Below are 11,845 nucleotides of genomic sequence, written 5' to 3'. Positions count from 1 at the left end.
TCCCTTTTTGTTCAATCACGGTTCCTTGCTGTCTGTATATGTATGACATCGTTAATTGGTCTTTTGGCTTCCTGTTATCCTTCTCTAAACATATTTTGAAAGTCTTATGTATGTTACAGAACTTGAAAAATCAATAAAATATTTGAACAAGAAAAACATTTTGGCATGGAGGTACCCCCCAAGATCCATACCAGACCCTTATCTGAGCAGGAAAGGGGGGATGAGCGAGCACCCCCCTCCTGAACCATACCAGGCCACATGCCCTCGACATGAGTTGGGGGGACATTGGGATGGGGGGCCACCTGGGGACAAGGGCTCCTTCCCCACAACCCTGGGCTGTGGTTGTTGGGGTCTGGGGGTGGGGGGCTTTTCGGAATCTGGAAGTGCCCTTTAACAAGAAGGCCCCCAGATTCCCCCCCCCCCCCATGTGAATGGGTATGAGGTACACAGTACCGCTACCGATTCCAAAAAAAAAGTGTAGTATAAAAAAAAGACAGGAGAGTCTTTGACAAGTCCTTTATTAAAAATAAAAGTTTAAAAAAATGTCCCCCGAAGTAGATTCAACGTCAGTCAAGATGCCTGCTTCCGTCACTACCCAAAATAAGAATATACAAATCCGCTTGGCTCAGGACGCTGGCTCCCGGCTATCTGTGAGGTGCACCCTGATAACAGTTCCTAAATACTGTCATGACATCACAAGGGGGTGGGGGATTTCACCCTCAATGCATTTAGGCATCTAGACGTGGTGAAGACGATTTGCCAGGAGAGAAAGAAAAAAACAACTGTAATTAAGGTATGTATGCTGCAAGTTTATATAGTCTGGGGGAGGGGCTGCAAGAGGGAGGTAGAGCTGGAGTTGGACTATAATGGAATAATATTTCTGTTTTTAGGAACTTTGCTTCCCATTTATAGGTCTCCAGAATGCATTTCCATTTATTGGATTCAAAGTGCTGCTTCTTAGTTCACTTCTGTGTTGCATAGCGAAGACATGGGTTCAAAGAGATAGTGGGCTCCCTGTACCAGGGCTGTCTTAATGAATAAGCACTCCTGGGCACTGTCCAGGGGCCCCAGGGGTATGGGGACCCCATGATAATCTTGCATTACAACATACTTGCTTTAGCTGAGATAGTTACAGTTTTTACTAAGCCGTCCCAGGATGGAACTCCAGAACTTGTAATGTGCCCTCCTGATCCCAGTATTGTGCCCTTCTGCCTCCCTCCCTCATACTGTGCCCTTCTGCCTCCCCCTCTCACACTGTGACCTTCTGCCTCCCCCTCCCATACTGTGCCCTTCTGCCTCCCCCTCCCATACTGTGCCCTTCTGCCTCCCCCTCTCACACTGTGACCTTCTGCCTCCCTCCCTCATACTGTGCCCTTCTGCCTCCCCCTCTCACACTGTGACCTTCTGCCTCCCCCTCCCATACTGTGCCCTTCTGCCTCCCCCTCCCATACTGTGCCCTTCTGCCTCCCCCTCTCATACTGTACCCTTCTGCCTCCCCCTCCCATACTGTGCCCTTCTGCCTCCCCCTCCCATACTGTGCCCTTCTGCCTCCCCCTCCCATACTGTGCCCTTCTGCCTCCCCCTCTCATACTGTACCCTTCTTCCTCCCCCTCCCATACTGTGCCCTTCTGCCTCCCCCTCCCATACTGTGCCCTTCTGCCTCCCCCTCCCATACTGTGCCCTTCTGCCTCCCCCTCTCATACTGTACCCTTCTGCCTCCCCCTCCCATACTGTGCCTTTCTGCCTCCCCCTCCCATACTGTGCCCTTCTGCCTCCCCCTCTCACACTGTGCCCTTCTGCCTCCCCCTCCCATACTGTGCCCTTCTGCCTCCCCCTCCCATACTGTGCCCTTCTGCCTCCCCCTCCCATACTGTGCCCTTCTGCCTCCCCCTTCCCCCCATACTGTGCCCTTCTGCCTCCCCCTTCCCCCCATACTGTGCCCTTCTGCCTCCCCCTTCCCCCCATACTGTGCTCTTTGTGTTGATTAGTCTTTGATTTATGGCATGATTTCTTATTGTTTAAAATCAATTTTATTGAAAGTACTAATAAATATATGTTTATTCTATCAACTGTTTATACTTTAATTCTTGAGAGTTGGTGCGTAAATTGGGGTAGGCTGGTAGGGGCCCCATTGCATTGCTTTGCCTGGGGGCCCTTGATGCTATTAAGATGGCCCTGCTTGTAGGGTGAGTCTTCCTTTTCCCTTGATTTTCCTATGAGGCTGAAGGACCCCTGACCCACTGTCTGGACAGTGCCGATTGGCTCTGTGCTGATTGCATGCATTCTCCCTAGAAAAAAAAAAACTATCTTGCAATACACACCAAACTGAGTATGTGCACCTTGCCCCCAAGGCTCTATCAGCAAATGGATTGATGGACTGGGGACAGTAGAAGGAGGGGAGGATCAGAGAAGACAGTATCAAACAGCCTTTTTACACAATGCAGAGGATTCACCCCTTAGGTCCCACAGTGAGTATAACAAGCACGCTTTACTGCATCTACAGACTGATTGTACTGTTGGGGGTTTAGTAACACTTTAAATATGATTATTAGTAGAAGGTAAAACAATATTATAAACCTTACAGTGATAGTTTTTCATTATAAATCGTTACCAGTTTTGGCATTGCAGAGATTCTTACCTGGATCTTCTTCACTGAAACAAAATCACAGATACAGAAATGATCAGCAGGTATCACAAGATATAGTAATATAGGAGATAACACACAATGAAATAGGATAGATCTGCAATACATATTATGTACGTGATTTGCATTTGTTTAGTTATAGCCTGTCCAGATGTCAGTTTCTCTACTACTTTAAAGCACAAAAAAATATACAGTCGGGGAAATAATGATTTGATCCCCTGCAGATTTTGTAAGTTTGCCCACTTACAAAGAAATGTAAAATAAGCATTTGATCCCCTACCAGCTAACAATAGTTCTGGCTCTCACAGGCTGGCTATTTGCTCATGTGGTACACAGATTAGTCAATGCAAGAAGGTGTTTCTAATGCCAACTCATTATGTGTGTAAAAGACACCTGTCCACAGAATCTTTCTATCATTCAAACCTCAAAAACACCATGGGCAAGACCAAAGAGCTGTCAAAGGACATCAGATACAAGATTGTAGACCTGCACAAGTCTGGAATGGACTATCAGTAAGAAGCTTGGTGAGAAGGAGACAACTGTTAGAACGATTATTCGCAAATGGCAGTAACTCAAAAGAACCATCAATCACCCTCGGTCTGGAGCTCCATGCCAGATTTCACCTTGCGGGGTAAGGATGATCATGAGAACAGTGAGGGATCATCTCAGAACATCATGGGAGGAGCTTGTGAATGATCTCAAGGCGGTTGGGACCACAGTCACCAAACAATTTATTGGTAACACTATACGCCACCATGGATTGAATCCTGCAGTGCCTGCAAGGCCCCCCTCCTCAAGAAGGCACATGTACAGGCCCATATAAATTTGCCAATAAACATCTAAATGATTTAGGGATCATCCCAGAACTACACGGAAGGAGCTTGTGAATGATCTCAAGGCAGTTGGGACCACAGTCACCATACAAACCATTGGTAACACAATACGCAACCATGGATTGAAATCCTGCAGCGCCTGCAAGGTCCCCCTCCTCAAGAAAGGACAGGCCTGTACATGTGCCAAGTTTGCCAATGAACATCTAAATGATTCAGAGAAGGATTGGGAGAAAGTGTTGTGGTCAGATGAGACCAAAATTGATCTCTTTGGCATTAACTCAACTCTCCGTGTTTGGAGGAAGAAAAATGTTGACTATGACCCTAAGAACACCATCCCTACAGTCAAGCGCGGAGGTGGAAACATTCTGCTTTGGGGCTGTTTCTCTGCTAAAGGTAGAGGTTGATTTTGCTGCAATGAGGGCCAATGGACAGGGCCATGTATCGTAAAATCTTGGATGAGAACCTTCTTCCCTCAGCCAGAACACTGAAGTTGGGTCATGGATGGGCCTTCCAGCATGACAATGTCTCAAACCATACCACCAAGGCAACAAAGGAGTGGATCAAAAAGAAGCACATTCAGGTCATGGAGTGGCCTAGTCAGTCTCCAGCCCTTAATCCTATAGAACATTTATGGAAGGAGCTGAAACTTTGAGTTGCCAAGCAACAGCTAAGAAAACGTAAAGTGTTACTAAACCCTGGACCCTGCATTCACTATATCCGCTCTCCCCGGCCCCGGCATTCAATATATCCGCTCTCCCAGGACCCTGCATTCACTATATCTGGCCTCCCCGGACCCCACATTCACTACATCCGCTCTACCCGGACCCTGCATTCACTATATCCGCTCTCCCCGGACCCCGCATTCACTATATCCGCTCTACCCGGACCCTGCATTCACTATATCCACTCTCCCCGGACCCTGCATTCACTATATCTGGCCTCCCCGGACCCTGCATTCACTATATCCGCTCCCCCCGGACCCCGCATTCACTATATCTGCTCTCCCCGGACCCTGCATTCACTATATCCGCTCTCCTCAGACCCCGCATTCACTATATCCGCTCTCCCCGGACCCCGCATTCCCTATATCCGCTCTACTCGGACCCTGCATTCACTATATCCGCTCTCCCAGGACCCCGCATTCACTATATCCGCTCTACTCGGACCCTGCATTCACTATATCCGCTCTCCCAGGACCCCGCATTCACTATATCTGGTCTCCCAGGACCCTGCATTCACTATATCTGGCCTCCCTGGACCCTGCATTCACTATATCCACTCTCCCCGCACCCTGCATTCACTATATCTGGTCTCCCAGGGCCTTGCATTCACTATATCTGGCCTCCCCGGACCCTGCATTTACTATATCCGCTCTCCCAGGACCCTACATTCACTATATCTGCTCTCCCCGGACGCCGAATTCACTATATCTGGTCTCCCCGGACCCTGCATTCACTATATCCGCTCTCCCTGGACCCTGCATTCACTATATTCAGTCTCCCAGGACCCCGCATTCACTATATCCGCTCTCCCCAGACCCCGCATTCACTATATCCGCTCTCCCCAGACCCCGCACTCACTATTTCTGCTCTCCCCGGACCCTGCATTCACTATATCTGGTCTCCCCACACCCCGCATTCACTATATCTGCTCTCCCCGGACCCTGTATTCACTATATCCGCTCTCCCCAGACCCCGCACTCACTATATCTGCTCTCCCCGGACCCTGCATTCACTATATCTGGTCTCCCCAGACCCCGCATTCACTATATCTGCTCTCCCCGGACCCTGTATTCACTATATCTGGTCTCCCCGGACCCCGCATTTAGTATATCCGCTCTCCCCGGACCCTGCATTCACTATATCCGCTCTCCCCGGACCCCGCATTCACTATATCCGCTCTCTCCGGACCCTGCATTCACTATATCCTCTCTCCCCAGACCCTGCATTTACTATATCCGCTCTCCCCGGACCCCACATTCACTATATCCGCTCTCCACTGACCCTGCACTCACTATATCTGCTCTCCCCGGACCCTGCATTCACTATATCTGGTCTCCCCGGACCCTGCACTCACTATATCTGCTCTCCCTGGATCCTGCATTCACTATATCCGCTCTCCCCGGACCCCGCATTCACTATATCCGCTCTCCCCAGACCCTGCATTCACTATATCCGCTCTCCCCGGACCCAGCATTCACTATATCCGCTCTCCCCGGACCCCGAATTCACTATATCCGCTCTCCCCGGACCCTGCATTCACTATATCCGATCTCCCAGGACCCCGCATTCACTATATTTGCTCTCCCCGGACCCCGCATTCACTATATCCGCTTTCCCCGGATCCTGCATTCACTGTATCCTCTCTCCCCGGACCCTGCATTCACTGTATCCTCTCTCCCCGGACCCCACATTCAGTATATCCGCTCTCCCCGGACCCTGCATTCACTATATCTGGTCTCCCCGGACCCCGCATTCACTATATCCGCTCTCCCCGGACCCCGCATTCACTATATCCTCTCTCCCCGGATCCTGCATTCACTGTATCCTCTCTCCCCGCACTCACTATATACGGTCTCCCACAGTGCACACAATATCGAAATGCAATTATTTTAGTAAATATAAACTGCTAAATACCTTTTCTCATCAGCAGTATATAGCAGTCTTGTGACTTCTATCAGTGTCCAGCAGAGCACTAGTTAAAGCTAGTAGGAGGAGTTTTCTTTCTGTTCTAGGAGGATGGAAAACCCCTGACCTCTGTCTGGACAGTGCTGATTGGCCCTGTGCTGATCACATGCACTCACCCAAGAAAAAACCTCTCTAGCAATACACACCAAACTGAACACATGCATGTGATCACGGGTTCAGTCTGTATCAGGTGGTCATTTCAATAAGAGGAGGGTCAGAGAAGACAGGATCAAACAGCCTTTTTACACAATGCAGAGGATGAACCCCTTAGATTCCACAGTGAGTATAACCAGCATGCTTTCCTGCATCTACAGACTGATTGGACTGTTGTGGGTTTAGTAACACTTTAATGATTTAGAGAAGATCTGTGATGAAGAATGGACCAAAATCCCACCTGAGATGTGTGCAAACCTGGGAACCAACTACAAGAAACGTCTCACCTCTGTGCTCACCAACAAGGTTTCCTCCACCAACTACTAAGTCATGTTTTGCTTGGGGATCAAATACTTATTTTGCTCACTGAACTGCAGCTCCGTTTATAACATTTGTATCGTGTGTTTTCTGGATCTGTGGTTGATATTCTGCCTCTATAATATAAATACGCCTGTGATAAAAACTATAGACCCTTCATTTCTTTTTAAGTGGGCAAACTTACAAAATCTTCAGGGATCAAATATTTATTTTCCCCACTCTAATTGAAATCTATTCCTCAATAAAGGATATAAATCCACCTTCTGAGCGCCAAATGTATTTGCAATCCCTGATATTACCTTGTAAAAGTAGCAGTGGCATCCACGCTGTGCTATACATAGACTGTGAAGTAAATAGGAAAAACTACAGGAGGGGGTGGACACAAGACCAGGCCAGTCACCCTGGAGAAGGAGAGAAATCAGCAGTGGCCGGTCTTTATTACAAGAAGAGGTGGGAGTGGGGTGCTGGATCCAGATCTTTAGCTGGCAGGTTAGAGATCTTAAAAGCAAAATACAAAAGAATACACCCCCTTTGGGACTTTAATGCAGCTGATATAGTATTGCATATATGTTCATGAGAAGTTTTTATATATATACACTTTATTGTAGAAAAATATTATTAAAAATCCATTGCAATTTAAAATTATACTTATAGCTCGAAAGACTTCTCCCACAATATATATAATCCCTTAGAGCAGTGGTTCTCAACCTGTGGGTCGCGACCCCTTTGGGGGTCGAACGACCCTTTCACAGGGGTCCCCTAAAACCATCCGAAAACACAAAAGAGCAGCTACTGTGTAGAAAGCAGCTGCTGTGTTGAAAGCAGCTACTCTGTTAAAAGCAACTACTGTGTTGAAAGCAGCAGTATTGGAGGTAAAACGACACTCATGAATTATAATTACTGGGTAAATAATTTTATGGCTGGGGGTCACCACAACATGAGGAACTGTATTAAAGGGTCATGGCATTAGGAAGGTTGAGAACCACTGCCTTAGAGGGTTACAGTAATGTAATGCTCCCAGAAAAAGCCCCAACGCGTTTCGAACATTACATAGAGATCTTAAAAGCTGGACTGTGTGGGTTCGGCAGTACTCCACCGAACGGGGGTTCCTCCCAGAGATGGAGGCACCCAGCTTAAGAAGTCTATAGCCAGAAGAAACCTCAAACACATGTGCTGAATGTCCAGAAATGTGATTTATGGATTCTATAAATGGCCAAAAGACAACAAACATCCAACACATTTCAGGGGTCAAATAACCCCTCCCCCCTTCATCAGGGCTTAGCAGTTGTCACCGTAGCGAATAGCAAATTACAACCAGGAGGGCAGTTAGTACAGGGTGCCTATGTAAAGCAGACATGCTATATGGCTTCCCAGCACAGACCCACATTTACTATTTACCCCCCTGGTTCTGATTGATCCGGGCTCTCAGCTTTGAGTCCATTAGCTACGGTCACAATTGCCAAATGCTGAGGGACCTAAGGGGGTTATTTGGCCCCTGAAATGTATTTGATGCCATTTGTGGAATCAATAAATCACACGTCTACACCGTCCATACATGTGTTTGGTGCTTCTTCAGTCAGTACTACCGGAAGCACACAGGTCTGGAAGAAATACACAAAGCACAGCAAGATTCAAGAATGACTCTTCTATCCTAAGGGCTCATGTACACTGCAGCTGATAAACTGATGTTCAGGAGCTTTTCTGCATTTTTTCCAGCAGCCCCTGAACTCTCCCTAATGTTTCCCTATGTGTCCGTGTGCACATCGTCCTTTACAGGCAGTTGAGTTTACAGTCAGTTTTTGAATGCACCAAAATTGCGTTCAGGAGTAGATTTTACCGGCGTTTCAAACACCAAACGCTTGTAAATGTGTGTAAACGCTTGTAATTGTGGTTAACCGCGTTTAAAAGTGTTTGCGTTTAGAAGCGTTTTTAACTGTTCCATATCCAGATGCTGTACAGAGCCTTTTTTTCATCATCAGAAATGCATGCAAAATGTTTTCCCGGTACTCAAATGGACCCGGTACACCAGCGCAGTCAGTTCCAGCTTTGGCGTGAAGGAAACAATGATAGAACGCGCCGCATTATGCTCATGATGGGATCCATAGTGAATATAACCAGAAAAGACAGGACATCTCAACACATACTGCTCTCTCTGCTTCTACTCTCTCTATTTCTCTCAAAATGTCTGAAATAGTAAATTTTTTTGTATTTTTCAGTGCATTCTGGGCATTTGGGAAGGTCTCCTTAGCTTATCTTTTAAAAATGCTTCTAAACACAAACGCGCATAAATGCCTACATTTTAGCAGTCAGTTTCCATCATTCAGGAGAGTTTTCCGAATGCCCCGTGTACATGAGCCCTTAAAGACAAATATGCAGTTCACTTTGCAATTATTTTCCCTAAGTTGAGTGAATGTAGTAAATATTCCCTTTGCAAAGAGCACCCAATCACAGGCAAGGAAAATGGAAAAAAAAAGTATTTTGTTTGGAATTGGATGATTGAAGTCATTTCACGACCCCCCATAGCAGATATACTGCTACAGGGCAGCCACGCTGTGTAGAATCACAAATATAAATGTGTTTCTGCACTTCCTGGTTATCGGTGCGCATGCGCATTACTGGCATACCACTTCTGCGGTGATTGGTCAGAGCAGAAGCCGATCAGCGGGTCATCTAAGACAGGGGTCTCCGAACTTTGTAAACAAAGGACCAATTTATTGTCCTTCAGACTTTAGGGGGGCTGGACTGTGGCAAAAGGGAGTGGAAATGTTCCTGGCATCAGTGGTGGTAAATATTGCCACATTTGGTATAAGGGGGAGAAATTGTGCCCCATCATTGGTATCATTAAGAAGAAGAGTGCCCCATCATTGGTATCATTAAGAGGAAGAGTGCCCCATCATTGGTATCAGTGGGAGGAATAGTGCCCCATCAATGGTGTCAGTGGGAGGAATAGTGTCCCATCATTGGTATCAGTGGGAGGAATAGTGCCCCATCATTGGTATCAGTGGGAGGAATAGTGCCCCATCATTGGTGTCAGTGGGAGGAATAGTGCCCCATCATTGGTGTCAGTGGGAGGAATAGTGCCCCATCATTGGTATCAGTGGGAGGAATAGTGCCCCATCATTGGTGTCAGTGGGAGGAATAGTGACCCATCATTGGTATCAGTGGGAGGAATAGTGCCCCATCATTGGTATCAGTGGCAGGAATAGTGCCCCATCATTGGTATCAGTGGGAGGAATAGTGCCCCATCATTGGTGTCAGTGGGAGGAATAGTGCCCCATCATTGGTGTCAGTGGGAGGAATAGTGACCCATCATTGGTATCAGTGGGAGGAATAGTGCCCCATCATTGGTATCAGTGGGAGGAATAGTGCCCCATCATTAGTGTCAGTGGGAGGAATAGTGCCCCATCATTGGTGTCAGTGGGAGGAATAGTGTCCCATCATTGGTGTCGGTGGGAGGAATAGTGCCCCATCATTGGTATCAGTGAGAGGAATAGTGCCCATCATTGGTATCAGTGGGAGGAATAGTGCCCCATCATTGGTGTCAGTGGAGGAATAGTACCCCATCATTGGTATCAGTGGGAGGAATAGTGCCTCATTGCTGGTATCAGTGGGAGGCATAGTGTCCCAAGGGCCGCATATGGCCCCCAGGCCGCAGTTTGGAGACCACTGATAGGTAAACAAGGCAGAGCTGTGTCCTGTGGGCGGCAATGTGCTGGATTCTCTTTCCATGCAAAGCAGGGAATAGAATCCAGCACATTACCTAGTGAAAGCACCACACGCAGGACACATTACACATAGCTAGGCATACAGTTAACCCCTTGATCACCCTAGATGTGTAACCCCTTCCCAGCCAGTGTCATTAGTACAGTGTCAGTGCATATTTTTAGCTAGCTAGTGTTACTGGTTCCCACAAAGTGCTAGTTAGTGTCAGTTAGTGTCCAATTGTATTGCAATAAGTAGCTGGTCGCCGCCATTACTAGTAATAAATAAATATATAAATACAAATTCCTGAATATATCCCATAGTTTGCAGACTCTGGTTTGCAGATTGGTTTGCTCAAACCAATCAATATATGGTTATTGGGATTTTTGTTTTACCAATAAAATGTAGCAGAATACATATTGCCCAAAATTTACAAAGCAATTTGATTTAAACTTTTTTTGTTTGTTTCATAGCAGAAAGTAAAAAAATATTTTTTTTTTTTCTTTGGAGTATTTTCGGTCTTTTTTTTGTTTATTGTGCAAACAATATAAAACCCAGAGGTGATCAAATACACCAAAAGAATCCTTTATTTGTGGGGAAACAAATGACATCAATGTAATTTACATGCAGCATTGCACAGTTGTCTGTTAAAGTAATGCAGAGCTCTATAGCAAAAAAATGCCGGTCAGGAAGGGGGTAAATCTTCCGGATGTCAAGTGGTAACCCTACTGTCACCATGCAGTCCAAAGTAGCAGCGTCTCTGTAAAGGCACCCCAACTTGGTTATACTCACCTCACCATCCCTCTCCTTGCGGTTTCTTCCTCCTCCTTAGCTGGCACTAGAAAAAAACAGTGTCTGTGGAGAGTGGTGATGCCACTTCCTTGGTCATGTGACAATGTTCAGGCCTATCAATTGGTTGCTAGACTGGTCATGTTAGTCTATATCTGGATGTAGAGGATAAAAGTGCCTCTTTAACCCCTCGCCCTCCTGAGGATTTACCCCCCTTAATGACCACGCCTCTTTTTGCTACTTGGTGCTGCACTAATTCAACTGATAATTGCGCGGTCATGCAATGCTGCACCCAAACAAAATTTACGTCCTTTTTTTCACACAAATAGAGCTTTCTTTCAGTGGTATTTGATCACCTGTGCGCTTTTTGTTTTTCACACTATAAACAAAAAAAGACCAAAAAAAATTTTAAGAAAAACAATATTTTTTTACTTTCAGCTATAAAAAATATATAGTAAACTCAAAGTTGGTTATGAATTTAGACCAAAATGTATTCTGCTCCATGGCATCCCAAAGAGTGTATATTGATTGCTTTGTGTGAAAGTTTTACAAACTATGGTATAGATAATGGAATTTACGCAGCTTTTACTTTCTGACTGCCCATCACATTTCTTGAGGTACTAAAATACCAGGACAGTACAAACACCCCCAAATGACCGCTTTTTGGAAAGTAGACACCCTAAGCTATCTGCTGAGAGGCATATTGAGTCCATGGAAGA

This window comes from Staurois parvus, unplaced genomic scaffold, assembly GCF_062004578.1.
Source record: "Staurois parvus isolate SC_StPar_1 unplaced genomic scaffold, SC_StPar_1.0 ptg001252l, whole genome shotgun sequence".
In the NCBI taxonomy this organism is placed as follows: Eukaryota; Metazoa; Chordata; class Amphibia; order Anura; family Ranidae; genus Staurois; species Staurois parvus.
The sequence above is the reverse complement of the archived record's forward strand: the minus strand, read 5'-3'. Positions refer to the sequence as shown.